Below are 22,268 nucleotides of genomic sequence, written 5' to 3'. Positions count from 1 at the left end.
AGCTTTGGGTGATAATAATGTATATTTATCAATGGTAACAAATGTACCATGTGTGTGGATGCAGAGGGAATGTTGATAATAGGGGAAACTGCATATGTGGGACAGTGGGTATATGAGAAATCTCTGTATCTTCCACTCAACTGAACTAAAACTGCCCTAAAACTAGTCTATTTTTAAAGAAAGCATCTTAGAGTGATACATAATAATTTCTAACATCACTATCAAATTCGTAAAAAGAAGCACTGACACTGGAGGTTTGCATTTAAAAAATTAAATGAAGCTTAGAGAATACATTTAAGCCTTAAGGTGAAGTGCAGAAAGAGTTAATGGGAAAGACGTGTCTGGTGGTTCCCCACCTTTTTTTTTTTTTTCTTATTCACTCTACCTCCATGAAGAGCACCTAAAGACATATCCAGTAGCCAAGACTAGTCAATAATACGTTTCTATACTTGCTTGTTTTAAATTAGAAACAAATTGGTACATAGAAAAGCTAAAATTGATATAAAGACTTTGTTACATAAATACGAGAAATGTCCACAGGCCTGAGATGGTAAAGCATGACCCATAACTTCTCTTCTTTCAGATGATCCCTGGAGTCTTTTCTGAAGAATGCACTTATTCTTGCCTCCATCTCAGTCCCAGAGTAGGGTTTACCACCTTTCTTGACACAATGTCCACCATTCAGGTGCTTTTCAGCCTGCAGTAGTTTGGCTTTCTAACTCTACTGGGAATTGGCTCAAGGCAGAAATGTGCTGCTCAGTGTATTCCTGGTAATATGGATGAAAATAACAAGTTTTGGGAAGATTTATAGTTATCCTGTAAACCATTTCTTGTGTAAACTACGTCACTCTTTTGTGGGGAATGGCCACAAACAATCTCAGTCCAAACTTTTATGGGAAAAAGAATTTCCTGAGTTACTTCTGAAGTTATCTCACTCACATATTATGTAGGAAAAGCTTTTTCTAAGCTTTACATAGCAAAAATGTTGTCATAAAAAGCATGCTTACCACAGACAAACCTCACTTCTAAAGAGCCACACGAACATTTCAGCTTCAGCCGTGATGATCTCTGTATCTCACATCCCTTCACTTACACTTTCTTTGAACTGTGTGGTCAATGCCTCCCCATCCCTAAATACAAAGCTTTCTTAATCACTTTCACACCTACCTGACTCTCATTGTGAGAGATGACAGGAGTCCAGTGTTTCTAGGTTTATTGTAACACTAGTAACGTTTATTGTAATGACAACCAGTTTCAATAAGCTACCAGTTGACATGTCAATTCCTCTGAAAACACTAACTTTGACTCTTGGAATGATTTAAGGAGGGCACAAGAGAATGGAGGAAATGAACCCATCTTGAAGCTTGGCCATTGTGACAGCCTATCACTATGTGACAGTCATTTCACATAGAGTGAGTTCTAAGGTATAACACAGCATCTTTTTTTTTTTTTTTTTTTTTTTTGAGATGGAGTTTCACTTTTGTTGCCCAGGCTGGAGTGTAAGGGCACAACCTCAGCTCACTGCAACCTCCACCTCCCGGTTGAAGCAATTCTCCTGCCTCAGCCTCCCAAGTAGCTGGGATTACAGGCATGCGCCAGCACTCTTGGCTAAATTTTTGTATTTTTAGTACAGATGGGGTTTCTCCATGTTGGTCAGATTGGTCTCGAACTCCTGACCTCAGGTGATCCACCCATCTTGGCCTCCCAAACTACCGGGATTACAGGCATGAGCCACCATACCTGGCCTGGTATAACAAGACATCTGTGGGAGTCAGTAGACAGCCTTTGGTGGGAACAAGAAGTATTTCAAGAACCAGATTCATCATAATTGTCCTTCAGTGACTCTTCACAAAGCCAAAATATCATCTTTCTTGACTCCAGAATAGATGGCCCCTCCTCCAGTCACTCCTGTCAAAACTGTACTCCACTCCCTTCCCTAGGATTCCTCCAAATCCTCACAATCAGATAAAAGCACTGCCTTTGCTCAACCTCCATAGCATTATGTACCTATTGGATATTTTAAATATTCAATTTGCATTATAAATGTGTAATTGTTTAATCTCTTTATTAAATGGTAAAAAGGCAAGAACATTTTTTTAACCTCCACATGACCTAGTGCTATACCTTGACCTAGTAGGAACTTGGTATTTGCCACTACTAAATACAGATGGTCTGCCACTATCATCAATATGTTGCTAAGATTAATATTTATTTTATTAGTCTAATATATTTGAAAACTTCTAAAAGAGACATTCTAATAAATCCCAATGAAAAAATATTTGCTAGGATTCAATTAGAGCTTTTATGCCTTTAAAAAAAAGTTACTTAGTCCAAAAATCTAGGATCTAAGGATTTTTTTTATGTAAGTCATTAGATGTAAGCAGATATATGTAACATGATAAAGCAACATTTAAATTATTAATAACAATTAACCATAGTAGAACAGAGTGCTTTTCTTTTTCTGCCACTGAAATGTGCATTCTGTCCCTTTAGAGGGTGGTTATGTAACATGCCATTGAAATCCTACCTGCCCATCTCAAAACTGGTAGGGAGCCTGCTTGCCAACCCCAAATGTCTTACATTTCTTCTCCTATTTCATCCTAAGAATTACCCAGTCATTTCATCAGGCTCCCATTCCAGGGCGCCTCCTGTAGCCCAATGTTGCAAACAGGTACAGTCAGCAAGTGTGCCAAGTGACAGGAGCCAATCCTGGAAATCAGAGTTAGAGAATCTCACACACACACACACACACACACACACACACACACACACACAATACTCAAGCTAACCACAGTTATCAGAATCACTGAGTTGTGAAAATAGTTCATTTTGCAATCATTATGTTAATTAGTTAATCATTGCAAAGATTAGTGATGGTGACGACCTTTGGTTTGTGCTCCTTTAAACTAGTTAACTATGGGATGGAAAATCAAAATCACAACTGAAAACATCAGAGAGGGTTGCCTGTTTTCTTCACAAACACAGAGCCATAGACACTTCAACAACAAGTGATTCCAATGGGGCAATAGAGAAATGAATGGTAGGATCACACGAGATTGGCTTCTGATGTACTCACCTCTCCCATGGGGGCCTTAACTCTGATTTCTTATTCAGTCCGCCTGGGGATTTGGTTCAATCTCTTAGTTATATGGATGAGGTTATGCAGCACACACACCCTGGAAGCCTGCAGAGCCAGTGCATCTGAAACAGTGAGGAAATCAGGGGTTGTTCAGCAGATGGTTTGGGAGGCAGCAGGAAGCCAGGAATACTGAGTCTTATTCAGTTTCTTTAAGGCAAGGTAGTAGAGCACATAACAGAGCAGAAGTCCTCCATGTATGGACCCCAGACAGGACCAGCAGCATCAGCGTCACCCTCAAACATGTCAGAATAGTAAATTCTTGGACCCTACTCTGGACCTATTGAATCACACATTCTGGAGTTGGAACGCAGAAATCTGTTTAAACAAACTCTTCAGTTGTTTTTGATGCACTCCAGTGTTTGAGAATCCTACAAGAGGAGATAGTCAAGCAATCATTTGTATTGCCTTTTGAGAAAGCTCAACTTGCTTCTAGATATGAATGGGCCTAGATCTGGAAAGTCACTAAAAACCTCACTGCCAATAGACTGTGAAGGTCATAGTGAGAATTTGAGAAATAACTTCTCTTTCCTATCCAGAGTAACTGATCAGTTCTAACAGTTTCCAGGAATGGACATCCAGTTGAGTTCCCTCCATTAGGATCTGCTGTGGGACAAAGTTGCCTACATCATCATCATCATCATCACCATCACCACCAGCATCGTCATCATCACTGCCATTTACACATTGATTGCTATTTGCCAAGCACAATTATTAGAACTTTATAAATATTTTTCCACTTAATCTTCATCTATATCTATATCTATATCTATCTATATATATGTACACACACACACACATATCATGGTGTTGTATTATATTTATATTCTCCCCATTATACAAATGAGGAGACTGAAACAAAGAAAGATTAAGTGATCCTTCAATAATTTCACCATCCCTAAGGGGCAGAACAGGGTTTTGAACCCAAGTAGACTGCCTCCTGAACTCTATTCATGAACTCTGCACAAGAAAGGCAACCTAGATAGTGGTTGAGACCTCCTGATTTGGAGCTAGGACATCTGGATTTTAATCTGGCTGCAGCACTTACTATTATCAGTCATCTATCAATTGGCCTCTAGTCTCACCCTTTCCTAAAAATCCATCTTCCAAATGGTAAAATAATTATCTCTCCTATGCAAATACATTCTTGCCATTATCCTCCTTAAAATGTTTCCATTATTCATGTTCCCTGTAAGATAAAATCTAAACATACTATGCCATTCAAAAGGAGTATCTACTCACTTATCCTGCTTCATCTTCTACTATTCTTTCCCACATGCTAAGCCTCAGCCATCCCAAACAGCTCACTATTCCTTGAATAAGCCAGCCCATAATTCCTAGAAGGAAATTTCCTATCATCCAAAGTTTCTCTCACTTGGAAAATTCCTAGTTACTTTTAGTTTTCACTAAACCACTGCTTCCTCTGGAGAAGCCTTCCCTGGGTGCCCCCTACACAGGCATACAGCATTCTTTTCTTTCTACTTGTCATTAGTCATACCTCCTTCATCACAGTGGCCCTGATATTGCATTGGAATTACCTGTCTGTCTCTCCTGCAGCCTATGAGTCTTTAAGAGCAGAAACTGTCATTTCATCTTCATCATAGCCCCAGTGCATATCGTAAGTGCAAATAAATATTGGTTAAATGAATGAATGAATTTAATAAGACCAGTGCACCCCCTCACTGCAGGGAAGGCAAAAGACAAGGTTAAGGGGTAACTAGAGAGACAAATGAAGTAGTTATGAAGTGATAATAGTTGGTGTGAGATAATACTCCAGGAATCCGGTGTAGAAACAATGAAGCAATCCTAAGCACATGGTTGAACTTGATATGCTTCATTTCCTCACATGACATCATTGAGATAGCTTCAACTGGGCATCCAATCCTGGTTATCATTTAGCAGAAAATGTCTTTATCTATCCAAAGATTTGTTTTTAGTAACTCTCTATGGTACAAAATTTTGAAAGTCCCAATAGGATTTTCCTGTCATGGCTGTGGAAAGGGGTTCTCCTGATGGATGTTTAGCTCAAAGCCACAGTGATCAGAGGGCTCACCCCAAAAATGATCATTCACAAAGGTCACATGGAGGAGTAAGTGGCAGCAATGGCTGTCATGAAAGAAAAGATCTGAAACTGAAGACATGAGAAGCCCAGACTTGAGTCTTTAACCATCAAACATCTACGTCTTAAACTAAAAAAAGATTTTTTCTTAAACTTAAGTTTCTCTTTTGCTAAGAATAATATGAAACTATCAAAAATACAACTAGTATTTCATTATAGTAGCTTGCATAGTTTAATAGTGCATCTAAGAGTCCTTGCCTGATGATTGAATTCAATCTGTTTGTAGCTAATTTTAATACTATTATGCCACTATTATTATTCCAATGTAATTTGTTATAAGACATATTATGTCATAACATATATAATAATACACACACATAAAATACATTAAAAATATATGCATCTGTGTATATGTGTGTACACATATATATATAGAGAGAGGAATAGATATTAATATATCAAGGAAGAGTAAAATGTTAAACTGAAAAACGAATCCTAGTGGCATACTGATTTACCAAAAACCTGCCATATTAAAAAGCTTCAGAATTTTTGTCAAAGGATTGCTCTAGAAAGTCACAGTTGGCTCAAAATTGTTCCCGGGGTGAAATTTTCTGGATTTAAGCTTCTAATCATTGTTTAAAATTTGCCAGATAATAAAAGAGGGAGGCATTATCAAGGGAATGATCTAAGACCTTTGGACACACTTCTGAAAACCTAAAAGAGGCTATTTACCAAATGTAACACAACCGTAATTCTAGATGTGAGATGAAACCCTATATCCTTAACAGTTTAAAAGCAGCAATGGTATCAAGAAACATGTTGAACCCCTGCTCTCTGTTGTCCTTTTCAGGATGCACATGCCCCAGTCCTTCATGGGTTACACATATTTGATTAGACAGATACAGGCATAAACACAAACAGATGACAAAATTAAGAAGAGAGTCTATCCTAAGCCTTACAGGATCAGTACAAATCAAAAGCATACTTCAAGAATCTGGAGTGGGAAGAGATCCCATACTGAATAACGAAGCCCTTATGAGAAAAAAAAAAAAAAAGTGAGGGAAGGAGAGAGAGAAAGAGAGAGAAGAGATCTTGAAGTCTTCATGAAAGAGACGATGAAGGAAGTACAATTTGGAAGAGAAGGGTGTAACAGGACAGGAAAGTGAAGACGGCAAAGGCACGGAGACAAAACGGTATATCTTCACTGCAGGGACTTCACTGCAGCACTTCACGTGCTGTTCCCCTGACTGAGATGCTTCCCCCTAGATAAACATACAGCTCATCCCTCACTTTCTCCAGATCTTTACTCAACACCACCCTCTCAGTGGCTACCTTATCCAAAATGTCAGTCCTTGCCACCCCCTAAAATTTCATATTACCTCTTCCTGCTTTAGATTTTCTCTTCAGTATTTGTCACTACCTAATCTACTTTATATTTTAATTATTTATCTTAGTTATTTTTTCTTTCTTCCACTAGAATGTAAACTCCCCAAAGCAGGAAATCCAATAAATATTTGTCGAACAAATAAATAAATCATACAGAGGACAAAGGGATTAAGAAGAACTGTTATTAAAATATCAGTTGACAGAAATAGAAATTTTACATGGGACAACCAGGTTCACGAATTTGGGCAGACAGTTTGGAGACAATTTGGAGAGAAGCTAGAATATCCTGCCAAGGACTCGTAAATAAAAGGCTCCTAAGAGAATCTGAGGATGCCACTTGGTCTACCTCTCTCATTTCCAGGCAATTCCATACTTAAGCCATCCCAGACAAAACAAGATATTCAGCTTTCTATCTACACAGAGTATATTGCATGTTTCTTTTTTTGTTTTGAGACAGGGTCTTGCTCTGTTGCCCACGTTGGAGTGCAGTGGTGGCATGACCCCAGCTCACGGCAACCTCTGCCTTCTGTACTCAAGCCATCCTCCCACCTCAGCCTCCCAAGTAGCTGGGACCACTGGCGTGCACCACCATGCCCGGCTGATTTTTTGTAGTTTTTGTAGAGACGAGGTCTTGCCATGTCACCCAGGCTGATCTTCAACTCCTGACCTCAAGCGATCCGCCCACCTTGGCCTCCCGAAGTGCTGGCATTACAAGCATGAGCCACTGCGCCCAGCTCATTGCATGTTTCTTAGAAGTTGAGGCAAACATCACAAAGCTCAAATTTCTAGCCTCGCCACTCCATTTTCAACCTCAGAAAGGGAAATTTACATCTTTGTGGAGCTAAGCCGCTGAATTCCTTCTCAGTGTTTCAGGTGATTGAGCCAGGATATAACCTACATTCACTCCACTGGAAAAGCTATAAAGGGCAAGGGTGGTTTAGTATGAACATGCATTTTTTTCTGCTCTGAACTCAGGGAGAAACAGCTCCCTGAAACCTACAAGAGGCCTCTGGCGCATTGGCATTCACCACTATGGTTGTGCTCATAAGCAGAGGAAATTCTAAGCAGTTGGAGCCTTGAATGACAAGTATTTACTACCTGTTTGTGTGCCCTAGGCAGGGTCCTAAACTCTACCTGCGTTTATTTCTGGTATCTCTCACCTGTCTAGATGGGAAGGAGAGATATAAGAAGACATGAGACCCAATATATTTCAAATATGCTATATGAAAGGGAATCAGACTTCTAGCCAGCTATCACTCCAAACCAAAAGCCACTGGTGCATAGAGCACGCACAGGTGCAGGTATCCATTGGCAATGTAAGCACCAACACCTACCAGCAAGGAGCATGCAATTTAAAAAGAAAAAGTGTAAAAGGAAATGACATGAAAAAGAAGTGGCAGATGGGGCAGAAACAGGGAGACATCAAGTCAGTCACAAACTGAACACAGTAGGCATTCAATATTCACTTCCTTAATTACATTATTTGGTGAAAGCTGAATTTGCCTTTAAGGAACATTTACTCCTACTTAGTTTAAAAGTGCCTTCCTAGAACCAACAATAAGCTGTTGCACCACCTAGCAACAACAAGCTTCTGACTGCATCCCTCTGACTGATGAGATGAAAAAACAACATTCCTAATTAGCATTTCAAATTGATGAGTAAAATAGTCAACAGACTGCAATAAAAACAAAAGAATTTAAACACACACAAGCAAATTACCCTCTTTTCTTGACTCTTTTAAATAAGGCAGGAAGATAACTTTCTGTTTTTAAATTATTTTCATTGCATTTTCACATTACATATAATACTTACTTTTCCAATACGAACATCACACAGTTCATATTTACTTTACAACAGGAAAGGCATAGATAATATTTATCTGTTTGGTTTTTTTTAACTGAAAACATCAATGGAGGTTAAATGGATAGTGTAACTGTTACTGAGCTTCCGTTTTATTTTGAGCCCAGCAATGGGTGTGTGCTTTATATTTTCTTTCTTTTTTTTTTTTTTTTTTATTATACTTTAAGTTCTAGGGTACATGTGCATAACATGCAGGTTTGTTACATATGTATACTTGTGCCATGTTGGTGTGCTGCACCCATCAACTCGTCAGCACCCATCAATTCATCATTTATATCAGGTATAACTCCCCAATGCAATCCCTCCCCCCTCCCCCCTCCCCATGATAGGCCCCAGTGTGTGATGTTCCCCTTCCCGAGTCCAAGTGATCTCATTGTTCAGTTCCCACCTATGAGTGAGAACATGCGGTGTTTGGTTTTCTCTTCTTGTGATAGTTTGCTAAGAATGATGGTTTCCAGCTGCGTCCATGTCCCTACAAAGGACGCAAACTCATCCTTTTTTATGGCTGCATAGTATTCCATGGTGTATATGTGCCACATTTTCTTAATCCAGTCTGTCACTGATGGACATTTGGGTTGATTCCAAGTCTTTGCTATTGTGAATAGTGCCGCAATAAACATATGTGTGCATGTGTCTTTGTAGTAGCATAATTTATAATCCTTTGGGTATATACCCAGTAGTGGGATGGCTGGGTCATATGGTACATCTAGTTCTAGATCCTTGAGGAATTGTTATACTGTTTTCCATAATGGTTGAACTAGTTTACAATCCCACCAACAGTGTAAAAGTGTTCCTATTTCTCCACATCCTCTCCAACACCTGTTGTTTCCTGATTTTTTAATGATTGCCATTCTAACTGGTGTGAGATGGTATCTCATTGTGGTTTTGATTTGCATTTCTCTGATGGCCAGTGATGATGAGCATTTTTTCATGTGTCTGTTGGCTGTATGAATGTCTTCTTTTGAGAAATGTCTGTTCATATCCTTTCCCCACTTTTGGATGGGGTTGTTTGTTTTTTTCTTGTATATTTGTTTGAGTTCTTTGTAGATTCTGGATATTAGCCCTTTGTCAGATGAGTAGATTGCAAAAATTTTCTCCCATTCTGTAGGTTGCCTGTTCACTCTGATGGTAGTTCCTTTTGCTGTGCAGAAGCTCTTTAGTTTAATTAGATCCCATTTGTCAATTTTGGCTTTTACTGCCGTTGCTTTTGGTGTTTTAGACATGAAGTCCTTGCCCATGCCTATGTCCTGAATGGTACTACCTAGGTTTTCTTCTAGGGTTTTTATGGTATTAGGTCTAAAATTTAAGTCTCTAATCCATCTTGAATTAATCTTCGTATAAGGAGTAAGGAAAGGATCCAGTTTCAGCTTTCTACTTATGGCTAGCCAATTTTCCCAGCACCATTTATTAAATAGGGAATCCTTTCCCCAATTCTTGTTTCTCTCAGGTTTGTCAAAGATCAGATGGCTGTAGATGTGTGGTATTATTTCTGAGGACTTGTTCTGTTCCATTGGTCTATATCTCTGTTTTGGTACCAGTACCATGCTGTTTTGGTTACTGTAGCCTTGTAGTATAGTTTGAAGTCAGGTAGCGTGATGCCTCCAGCTTTGTCCTTTTGACTTAGGATTGTCTTGGCAATGTGGGCTCTTTTTTGGTTCCATATGAACTTTAAAGCAGTTTTTTCCAATTCTGTGAAGAAACTCATTGGTAGCTTGATGGGGATGGCATTGAATCTATAAATAACCTTGGACAGTATAGCCATTTTCACGATATTGATTCTTCCTATCCATGAGCATGGTATGTTCTTCCATTTGTTTGTGTCCTCTTTTATTTCACTGAGCAGTGGTTTGTAGTTCTCCTTGAAGAAGTCCTTTACATCCCTTGTAAGTTGGATTCTTAGGTATTTTATTCTCTTTGAAGCAATTGTGAATGGAAGTTCATTCCTGATTTGGCTCTCTGCTTGTCTGTTACTGGTGTATAAGAATGCTTGTGATTTTTGCACATTAATTTTGTATCCTGAGACTTTGCTGAAGTTGCTTATCAGCTTAAGAAGGTTTTGGGCTGAGACGATGGGGTTTTCTAAATATACAATCATGTCATCTGCAAACAGGGACAATTTGACTTCTTCCTTTCCTAACTGAATACCCTTGATTTCTTTCTCTTGCCTGATTGCCCTAGCCAGAACTTCCAACACTATGTTGAATAGGAGTGGTGAGAGAGGGCATCCCTGTCTTGTGCCAGTTTTCAAAGGGAATTTTTCCAGTTTTTGCCCATTCAGTATGATATTAGCTGTGGGTTTGTCTTAAATAGCTCTTATTATTTTGAGGTATGTTCCATCAATACCGAATTTATTGAGCGTTTTTAGCATGAAGGGCTGTTGAATTTTGTCAAAAGCCTTTTCTGCATCTATTGAGATAATCATGTGGTTCTTGTCTTTGGTTCTGTTTATATGCTGGATTACGTTGATTGATTTGCGAATGTTGAACCAGCCTTGCATCCCAGGGATGAAGCCCACTTGATCATGGTGGATAAGCTTTTCAATGTGCTGCTGAATCCGGTTTGCCACTATTTTATTGAGGATTTTTGCATCGATGTTCATCAGGGAGATTGGTCTAAAATTCTCTTTTTGTTGTGTCTCTGCCAGGCTTTGGTATCAGGATGATGTTGGCCTCATAAAATGAATTAGGGAGGATCCCCTCTTTTTCTATTGATTGGAATAGTTTCAGAAGGAATGGTACCAGCTCCTCCTTGTACCTCTGGTAGAATTCAGCTGTGAATCCATCTGGTCCTGGGCTTTTTTTGGTGGGCAGGCTATTAATTGTTGCCTCAATTTCAGAGGCTGCTATTGGTCTATTCAGGGATTCAACTTCTTCCTGGTTTAGTCTTGGAAGAGTGTACGCGTCCAGGAAATTATCCATTTCTTCTAGATTTTCTAGTTGATTTGCGTAGAGGTGTTTATAGTATTCTCTGATGGTAGTTTGTATTTCTGTGGGGTCGGTGGTGATATCCCCTTTATCATTTTTTATTGCGTCTATTTGATTCCTCTCTCTTTTCTTCTTTATTAATCTTGCTAGCGGTCTGTCAATTTTGTTGATCTTTTCAAAAAACCAACTCCTGGATTCATTGATTTTTTGGAGGGTTTTTTGTGTCTCTATCTCCTTCAGTTCTGCTCTGATCTTAGTTATTTCTTGCCTTCTGCTAGCTTTTGAATGTGTTTGCTCTTGCCTCTCTAGTTCTTTTAATTGTGATGTTAGAGTGTCAATTTTAGATCTTTCCTGCTTTCTCTTGTGGGCACTTAGTGCTATAAATTTCCCTCTACATACTGCTTTAAATGTGTCCCAGAGATTCTGGTATGTTGTATCTTTGTTCTCATTGGATTCAAAGAACATCTTTATTTCTGCTTTCATTTCGTTATGTACCCAGTAGTCATTCAGGAGCAGGTTGTTCAGTTTCCATGTAGTTGAGCGGTTTTGATTGAATTTCTTAGTCCTGAGTTCTAGTTTGATTGCACTGTGGTCAGAGAGACAGTTTGTTATAATTTCTGTTCTTTTACATTTGCTCAGGAGTGCTTTACTTCCAATTATGTGGTCAATTTTGGAATAAGTGTGATGTGGTGCTGAGAAGAATGTATATTCTGTTGACTTGGGGTGGAGAGTTCTATAGATGTCTATTAGGTCCGCTTGGTGCAGAGATGAGTTCAATTCCTGGATATCCTTGTTAACTTTCTGTCTCATTGATCTGTCTAATGTTGACAGTGGAGTGTTGAAGTCTCCCATTATTATTGTATGGGAGTCTAAGTCTCTTTGTAAGTCTCTAAGGACTTGCTTTATGAATCTGGGTGTTCCTGTATTGGGTGCATATATATTTAGGATAGTTAGCTCTTCCTGTTGAATTGATCCCTTTACCATTATGTAATGGCCTTCTTTGTCTCTTTTGATCTTTGATGGTTTAAAGTCTGTTTTATCAGAGACTAGGATTGCAACCCCTGCTTTTTTTTGTTCTCCATTTGCTTGGTAGATCTTCCTCCATCCCTTTATTTTGAGCCTATGTATGTCTCTGCATGTGAGATGGGTCTCCTGAATACAGCAGACTGATGGGTCTTGACTCTTTATCCAGTTTGCTAGTCTGTGTCTTTTAATTGGAGCATTTAGTCCATTTACATTTAAGGTTAATATTGTTATGTGTGAACTTGATCCTGCCATTATGATATTAACTGGTTATTTTGCTCATTAGTTGATGCAGTTTCTTCCTAGCCTCGATGGTCTTTACATTTTGGCATGATTTTGCAATGGCTGGTACGGGTTGTTCCTTTCCATGTTTAGGGCTTCCTTCAGGGTCTCTTGTAAGGCAGGCCTGGTGGTGACAAAATCTCTAAGCATTTGCTTATCTGTAAAGAATTTTATTTCTCCTTCACTTATGAAACTTAGTTTGGCTGGATATGAAATTCTGGGTTGAAAATTCTTTTCTTTAAGAACTTTGAATATTGGCCCCCACTCTCTTCTGGCTTGTAGAGTTTCTGCCGAGAGATCTTCTGTTAGTCTGATGGGCTTCCCTTTGTGGGTAACCCGACCTTTCTCTCTGGCTGCCCTTAAGATTTTTTCCTTCATTTCAACTTTGGTGAATCTGGCAATTATGTGTCTTGGAGTTGCTCTTCTGGAGGAGTATCTTTGTGGCGTTCTCTGTATTTCCTGAATTTGAATGTTGGCCTGCCTTGCTAGGTTGGGGAAGTTCTCCTGGATGATATCCTGAAGAGTGTTTTCCAATTTGGTTCCATTTTCCCCCTCACTTTCAGGCACCCCAATCAGACGTAGATTTGGTCTTTTTACATAATCCCATACTTCTTGCAGGCTTTGTTCCTTTCTTTTTCTTCTTTTTTCTTTTGGTTTCTCTTCTCGCTTCATTTCATTCATTTGATCCTCAATCACTGATACTCTTTCTTCCAGTTGATCGAGTCGGTTGCTGAAGCTTGTGCATTTGTCACGTATTTCTCATGTCATGGTTTTCATCTCTGTCATTTCGTTTATGACCTTCTCTGCATTAATTAGTCTAGCTGTCAATTCTTCCACTCTTTTTTCAAGATTTTTAGTTATTTTGCACTGGGTACGTAATTCCTCCTTTAGCTCTGAGAGGTTTGATGGACTGAAGCCTTCTTCTCTCATCTCGTCAAAGTCATTCTCTGACCAACTTTGATCCGTTGCTGGCGATGGGCTGTGCTCCTCTGCAGGGGGAGATGCGCTCTTATTTTTTGAATTTCCAGCTTTTCTGCCCTGCTTTTTCCCTATCTTTGTGGTTTTATCTGTCTCTGGTCTTTGATGATGGTGACGTACTGATGGGGTTTTGGTATAGGTGTCCTTCCTGTTTGATAGTTTTCCTTCTGACAGTCAGGACCCTCAGCTATAGGTCTGTTGGAGATTGCTTGAGGTCCACTCCAGACCCTGTTTGTCTGGGTATCAGCAGCAGAGGTTGCAGAAGATAGAATATTGCTGAACAGCGAGTGCACCTGTCTAATTCTTGCTTTGGAAGCTTCCTCTCAGGGGTGTACTCCACCCTGTGAGGTGTGGGGTGTCAGACTGCCCCTAGTGGGGGATGTCTCCCAGTTAGGCTACTCAGGGGTCAGGGACCCACTTGAGCAGGCAGCCTGCCCCTTCTCAGATCTCAACCTCCGTGTTGGGAGATCCACTGCTTTCTTCAAAGCTGTCAGACAGAGTCGTTCGCGTCTGCACAGGCCTCTGCTGCTTCCCCTGTTATTTTTTAGTTGTGTCCTGTCCCCAGAGGCGGAGTCTACAGAGACAGGCAGGTTTCCTTGAGCTGCTGTGAGCTCCACCCAGTTCGAGCTTCCCAGCGGCTTTGTTTACCTACTTAAGCCTCAGCGATGGCGGGCGCCCCTCCCCCAGCCTCGCTGCTGCCTTGCGGTTAGATTGCCACAGACTGCTGTGTTAGCAAGGAGGGAGGCTCCGTGGGCGTGGGACCCTCCCGGCCAGGTGTGGGGTATATTCTCCTGGTGTGCCGGTGTGCTTACCGCGCAGTACTGGGGTGAGAGTTACCCGATTTTCTAGGTGTTATGTGTCTCAGTTCCCCTGGCTAGGAAAAGGGACTCCCTTCCCCCTTGCGCTTCCCAGGTGAGGCGATGCCTGGCCCTGCTTCAGCTCTCGCTGGTCAGGCTGCAGCAGCTGACCAGCACCGATTGTCCGGCACTCCCGAGTGAGATGACCCCAGTACCTCAGTTGAAAATGCAGAAATCACCGGTCTTCTGTGTCGCTCACACTGGGAGATGGAGACTGGAGCTGTTCCTATTCGGCCATCTTGCTCCGCCCTCTCCTATATTTTCTTATATAGTTTTGTGGATTAAGGCCCTAATCCTTTGCTGTCCTACAGCTTCCATTATTCAAATTATGCTGTTAATAATGTGATTATATATAAAAAATTACTTGCAGTGCAGTTTCAATGCATTTTGAAGCAGTAACTTGTGTCTTTGGAATTTAAAGTACTGATTCAAAACAAAGGAAAAGTTTAATTCTTATTTTACTTTCCTCTTTAGATGTATCTTTATTAACCAGTTTGCCACTTATACTTTGCCTATATAGGCAAGAGATATATATTTTGCTGATATTTTAATGCTCCTGAAAGTTACTAATTTTCTTAGAACCCATAATTTCAAACATAGTAGTGTTAAGATTTTTCTGAAAAAGGAAGGGGAAAAGCTGAATACCTATCAAATAACTTTTCTGTATCTTCTTCTTTGTGTGCTGAGTGTTTTATATGACAGCTCATTTCTACGTAAGTATATTATCCTTGTTTTACCTCTGATGAAACTGAAACTTAGTATCTGGCCCAGGGTCACACTGCTAGAAATAGCTGAGCTGGAATTGAATGCAGGTCTGTTGAATTACAAGGCCGGGGCTCTTGTCCACATAGGGACAGAAGACAGAATTATGCAACAACTGGGAGGAACCTCAGAGATGGCCTAATGCACCATGACAAACCCTCTCTCCCTCTCCTGTCTGATTACAACTCTGCCAAATACATACATTTCACAGACAAAAGCACTGTGAATCAGGTTATTCAAATGCCTCACTAACTCACAAGTTAAGCAAATGGTGAACATACTCATACAAAGTGACATTCAACAGTTTTAAAGATGAAAAATTATTTTTTAGTTTCTCCTGCACCCCCATTTTTAAAGTCAACTTTATTAGGATTATAATTTGTACTCAGAAAACTCCATTTATTTAAGGTACGCAAATTAAGAAGTTTTGACAGATGTGTACACTCTTGAAACCACTCCAATGGTCAAAATACAGAAGATTTCCACCATCCCCGAAAGATACCCTCTGTGCCCTTGTACTCTATTCTTCCCTCTACCCATACCCCAAGGCAAAAACTGATCTGCATTGGTTGCTATTGATTAGCTTGCATGGTCTACGATTTTATATAACTAAATTTATATTCAGATAGATTCCTTTGTGTCTGAATTCTTTCCCTTAGCATGATGATTTTGAGATTCCTTCATGATGTTTTGTGTATTAGTAGCTCATTCCTTTGTATTGCTGGATAGTACCCCCTTATATGGCTGCATCACACTTTGTCTCTCCATTACCTGTTGAAAGACATTTGGATTATTTCCAGTTCTTATAGCTACAGCAAATAAAATTACAGTAAATATATGTATACAAACTTTTATGCTGTCACATGTTTTTATTTTTCTTGGGTAAATACCTCAGAGTGGGATGGTTAGGGAGCATGTAAAGTGTATGTTCAACTTTTAAAAAATTGACATCTTCCAAAGTGGTTATACTCTTTTACATTCCCACCAGCAATGTTGCATTCCAATGCCTCTACATGCTTGCCAGCATTTAGTCAAAATTTTCAGTCTTTTTAATTTTAACCATTCTGGTAGACATATAGTGGTTTTCATTTACATTTCCCCAATGACCAGTGATGTTGAGCATGTTTTCTTGTGTTTATTAAACATAAGAATATCTTCCTTTGAAAGTGTCTATTCCACAATTTTTCTCATTTTCATAGAATTTTGCTTATTACAGAGTTGTAGTGTTCTCTGTCTATTCTGTATAAAAACACTTTTTGTAAGCTATATAATCTAGTGGTTTTATAGTTATGTCTACAAATTATTGGATACTCGTCCACTCAAGAGGTGGAGCTTAATTCAGCTTCCCTTGTGTATGGGCTGGATTTAAGGACTCACTTCTAACAAATAGAACATCACAGAGTTATGGGATGTTGCTCCAGAGACTTGGTCACAAAATGACCACAGCTGCTATCTTTAGTGCACTCACTCACTTCTCTCTCTTCAGCTACTCACTCAAGGAGAAGGGAGCTGCCATGTCCTGAGGACAGACAAGAGGCCTGTGGAGAGGCTCGTGTGTCCAGAAACTGAGGTAACCTTCTGGATCTTCTACCAGTAGCCACATAAGAGGGCCTGAAAGCAGATCTTCCCCAAATTCAGTCTTTAGATGACTTTATCCCAGCCAACAGCTTAATTGCCAGTTCCCAGATTTTGGCCCACAGAAACTGTGAGATAATAATCGTTTGTTGTTTCAAGTTTCTAAGTTTTGTGGGTAATTTTTTATAGAGCAATAGATAACTAACACATAACATTGCAACAATTTTCTCCAATTCCATGGCTTGCCTTTTTATTTTTCTAAGGGTGTCTTTTGAAGAGTAAGAGATTTTAATTTTGATAAGGTCCACTTTATCATTATTTCTTTAATGGTTCATGATTTGGCCATTTAAGAACTCTTTGCCTTCTTCGGGAACATAGAGATTTTCTCCTATGTTTTCTTCTAGAATTTTTATCCTCTGGTTCTTAAATTTACATTTACCATCCATTTTTGCTTGTACTTAGCAAATCCTTTTGCAGAACTTTTCATTAGTTCAGCTAAAGATGAGGTTCTTTGTCCCATGGCCATGAAAATTCAGGCTCACAGACAATTTGAATGATGAGTAGGACAGGGTTTTATTAGGTGAAAAGGAAGAAAAGGGGGAAATAGGGACTCTCCCAAGGACAGAGTCCCTGCTAGAGTGCTTGCCACCAGCAGCTTGAATCGCAGGTTCCATAGAGGAAAAGGAGGGGCCAAGCTCTTTCCCGCAGCAAATGGTGCAAACTTCCCAAGGTTCCACCCCTGTGTGCATTCCTCCCAGTGCGCAGGCTTGTTGGAGATTATCCGGGGACCCCTCTCATCTGGCACACTCATTATCTCTTGAATGAATGCAACATTCATTTTGTATGATCTGAGGTAAGAATCAAGGTCCATTGTTTCCTTACAAACATCGAGTTGCTCCACCATCACTTGTTGAAAACACTTTCTTTTCCCCATCAAATTTCCATCTTTGTGAAAAATCAACTGATCATAAATATAAGAGCCTATTTCTGGGTTTTTCTGTTCCATGCATCTATGTATCTACCCTTCCACCACTACACACAGTCTTGATTATTTAACACTATATCAAGTCTTGAAATTGGGTAACATAGACCATCAACTTTGTTCTTCTTTTTAAATTTATTCAATAATTTGCATTTTCATATTTGTTTTATAACTAGCGTCTGAATTTCTAAAAACTAGCATGCTGACCCTTTGACTCAGAATATATTGAATCTGTAGATCAATTTAGGAAGAATTGAACTCTTAAGAGAATTGAATGTTTACTGCGTAGGTTTAAAAAATTATTGACTCAGGGGGACATTAGTAGTATGGAAAATCATACTTTAAGGGAAATTCTGTTGTACAATTATGTGCCTTTTTCTGAAGTTACTTTTACATATGCCTCAGTTTCCTAGTCTATATGTGGAAAAATGGGATCTTACCTCTGAGGATCACAACAGAAGTATTAGAGAGAGTATAACTATAGGATAGAGTCAAGTAAAAGAATTAAAATGCCGGCCGGGCGCGGTGGCTCTCGCCTGTAATCCCAGCACTTTGGGAGGCCGAGGTGGGCAGATCACGAGGTCAGGAGATTGAAACCATCCTGATTAACATGGTGAAACCCCGTCTCTACTAAAAATACAAAAAATTAGCCAGGCATTGTGGTGGGCGACTGTAGTCCCAACTACTGGGGAGGCTGAGGCAGGAGAATGGCGTGAACCTGGGAGGCGGAGCTTGCAGTGAACCGAGATGGAATCACGGCACTCCAGCCTGGGTGACAGAGTGAGACTCCATCCCAGAAAAAAAAAAAAAAAAAAAAAAAAAGGAATTAAAGACATGTAGTCTTATTCGGCTCTAAGAACTTTGGGAGGTAAATTATTTTTAGAATAATTTTGAAAAAATTATTTAAGAATGCATCTTAACTAGTAAATTTATTTTGTTTTTGGTTCATTTTCTGGTGACCTACAAAACAAGCAGCCAATGTTTTACCCAAACCTGATAAGGAGCTGGCTTTGTTTCATTCATTTGTTCAACATTCATTTACTATGTACCAGCATGGATGAGGCACTGGGTACAAGGTATGCATATGTGTGTGTATGTGTGTGTGTGTGTGTATTATTGGTGTGCATAAGTACACCCATAATTGTGTGTGCCTTTATTTGTATTTGTATATTTTGATGAAAACTCCTGTAATTGTTCTTCTCCTTCTCCCCCAATCTTTTGAGCTAAGATTGAAATTATGTATCACTGATTATTTCAGTCTGTTCTCAAAACTATTTCTTTCAGCTTATTTTGTCCCTGATATTGTTGCAAAAACATGATTTCTCTGGCCTTTGCTCTGAGGTTTGAAGGCGGGGAAGACAGAGACTGAAGTTAGAGGTAATGAGCATATGATGACCTTTTCCTATTTCAGATCCCAGGCCATAAGAATCCCACCTTACAGGAGAAATACAACAGCCAACAAATATTTACTAGGTGCCTGGATTGAGTATATTGGAGGCTGTTTATGTCAATATCACCACAACTTGAACTATACTGTTTATCACCACAACTTGAACTATACTGTTTACCTGTGATGGTGGAAAAATGCTGAAAAGATGTAGGCAGAGCTGTGAGGAGGCTCCAGCAAACATCCAGGTGAAAAGCAATGGAAGTCAGGACCAGTGGTGACAGCAGAAATGGAGATAAGTAGATGGATATGGAAATATCACAACTGCTGATGGATCGGACACAGGATCTGAGAGAGAATGATGCCCAAGTTGCTGCAAATGCAGGATGCCGTTATGTTCACTGAGATTTGGTAATAGTGAATGTTGGTCAGGGTTAGTAGAGGGAACATGATGAATTTGTTTGGTTCAAGTTGAATTTAAGGTGTTTTTGAGATGGCTAAGTGGATACATGAGGACAGGCTTGACCTAGTGTTCAAAGGAGAGACCTGGACTGGAGATACACATTTCCAAGTCATAGCCATGTGGGCAGGAATTCAATCCTGATCATAGAATTTGCCTGAGGAAGACGTATAGAGCAAGAAGAGGACAGGGCCCAGGAATGAGTTTTTGGGAATTCTGATATTTAATGATCATATAGAGTAGCATGAGTCTGAAAGGGAATTAAGGAAGAACAGAGAGAAAATTTAGTTGAAAGACCAGTAGAGGGTGAAAGCCAGAAGAAAGCAGTGTTTCAAAAAGGTGTGGATGACAGGAGTGGGGCTATAGTGTTCAATACTGGTAAAAATTCAAGTAAAATGAAAACTGGATGAACACACAATTTCATAACAGGATATAGTTTCCAGCTAAGGAGAGTCTTATTTGTGAAACAGAGAGAGAAAGAAAGAAAAAGAGGAAGACAGAAGGAAGGAAGGAAGGAAGGAAGGAAGGAAGGAAGGAAGGAAGGAAGGAGGGAGGGAGGGAGGGAAATGGAGGGGAGGAGAGGGGAGGGAGAGAGAGGGGAGGGAAGGGGAGGATAACCTCTTAGGACAAATAAATCAAAACAACCCAGAAGTGTGATTTTTGGTACTTTCTACCTATGGTTTGGAGATTTCAAATTTTAGATTCCTCTTTTCATCTACCTATGGATCAGAGATTTCAAATTTCGATTCCTCTTTTCATTATCTTCTTTAGCTAGCAAGAAGAAAATAATTTTCTTTACCTTTTGACAGACTGGAATATGTCAATGTCTCCCTTGAGAAAAATTCTAAATGTGGGATTATCTAGCTTTAAAAAAAACAAAACAAAACAAAAGTCTTCAACTACCTATGGAAGTGTATTCCAGAAGGAACTGTCAGGATCAGCAAGCATCTTGAGTCCCTGTAAGATTGGTTCATGACGTCGCTACAGCCTGGAGTCCTCAGCAATCAGAAACCCAATAGATGAAGTTTACAAACACAATTTAGACAATCCAGAATTGGCAATGGTGTAGAAATTCCTTTATATTCACTGGTAAAGCAGTTTTGAGATACAGAGAGAAGCATATCCAAGCAAACTAAAGTTGGAGGCTATTACGACAATATGCAATGTTTCTAAAGTTGCTTTTTGATACATGGACTTTTTTTTTCTTAGCAAATAAATTTGTAGACCCAAAGTCAAGAAATCTGAACTTAATTTTGTTAAATAAACCAACTTTATGATGTAAACAAGCCATTTAAGGCTTCCAAGCTTCAGTTTTCTCCTCTTTAAATTTAAAAAGTTTCTACCCAAGTCTCATTGTTGTCACTGTGATCAAAGGTCATGCCCATAAATGTGCTTTAAAAACACCAAATGAGTCTGGATGAGATGACTTATGCCTGTAAAACCAGCACTTTGAGAGGCTGAGGCAGGTGGATCACTTGAGGCCAGGAGTTCAAAACCAGCCTGGCCAACATGGAGAAACCCCATCTCTACTAAAAATACAAAAATTAGCCAGGTATGGTGGCGGGCACCTGTAATCCCAGCTACTCAGGAGGCTGAGGCAGGAGAATCACTTGAATCCAGGAGGTGGAGCTGCAGTTAGCTGAGATTGTGCCACTGAAATCCAGCCTGGGTGACAGAGTGAGACTCCATCTCAAAAAACAAAACAAAACAAAACAAAACAAAAATGCCACCAAATGATATAAAAATGCCATAAAGATATTTTTATTAATCTTTTAAACATATTGAATATGACTTAAATTTCCAAAGATGGTTAAGAATCAAAAAAAAAGCCCTATGTTTTCAGCAGAGATTTTAAGACCTTTTAAAATTTACACATTATTATTTATATCCTATAATTTCCATGGTATTTTTAAAAGTTCTACCCTAATGCCCTCTCAAAAACAAACAAGTAAACCCACAGTAAATGTCTAACGTTGGTTTTGCCCTAACACTTTAAAAAAATAAATAAATCTCACCTTATTTAGGTGGTAAAAGTCACTTCACACATCAGCTTCAATTCTCACCTTCCCATGAGATCTTCCCTGACTTTAGTCGTAGTGACTGTCCTGTCTGTGGTTTTCAGTCACAGGGCCCAGCATGCACTGTGTATTTTTACTCTGTTCTCTAGTTGGGCATGTGCGTGCTCTGCTTCACCAGGTTCAATGATGATCAGGAGAGATGGCGTTGAACAATTCCAGGTACCAACCGTAGTTCTTTCTTAGTTCATCACAGATCTTAATCCATGCCATACATATATGTTTGTTAAATTCTTAATTGAAATAGCATGGAGCAGTGTGTGGAGCAGAGAACGGAGAGTTCAAAAGCCTCCAGCTTGGCTCTGTCATCTCTGTCATTCACTAGCTGGTGGGCACTGAGTAATTTATCCAATGTCCCTGAACCTTCTTTATCAATAAAAAAGGGAGCTGGGCTAAGTCCAGTTAATTCTATGATAACCAAAATTACATTGATAGATTCCATCCAGCAGTTAATCTTTAAACTCTCTTCCTACAAAGCTGACAACACCTTAGGTCTGTTTTCAGTCTAACCTCTGGTTGCTC

At 39.5% G+C, this 22,268-nt stretch overlaps 2 long non-coding RNA genes across 2 annotated transcripts in view; both read right to left on the bottom strand.

Moving 5' to 3' along the window:
• Nucleotides 1–22,268, bottom strand: part of LOC111555282 — a 481,645-nt gene that overhangs the window by 230,343 nt on the left and 229,034 nt on the right. The window lies entirely within an intron of this gene.
• LOC111555281 overlaps nt 1–22,268 on the bottom strand; it is a 220,675-nt gene that overhangs the window by 50,715 nt on the left and 147,692 nt on the right. The window contains exon 11 of the long non-coding RNA XR_002735480.2: nt 3,077–3,201. This is a non-coding gene — a long non-coding RNA (uncharacterized LOC111555281). The remainder of the gene's footprint in view (nt 1–3,076; nt 3,202–22,268) is intronic.

Source organism: Piliocolobus tephrosceles, chromosome 10 (genome assembly GCF_002776525.5).
Source record: "Piliocolobus tephrosceles isolate RC106 chromosome 10, ASM277652v3, whole genome shotgun sequence".
Lineage (NCBI taxonomy): Eukaryota > Metazoa > Chordata > Mammalia > Primates > Cercopithecidae > Piliocolobus > Piliocolobus tephrosceles.
Note: the sequence above shows the minus strand (reverse complement) of the source record. Positions and strands in the feature narration are given on the sequence as shown.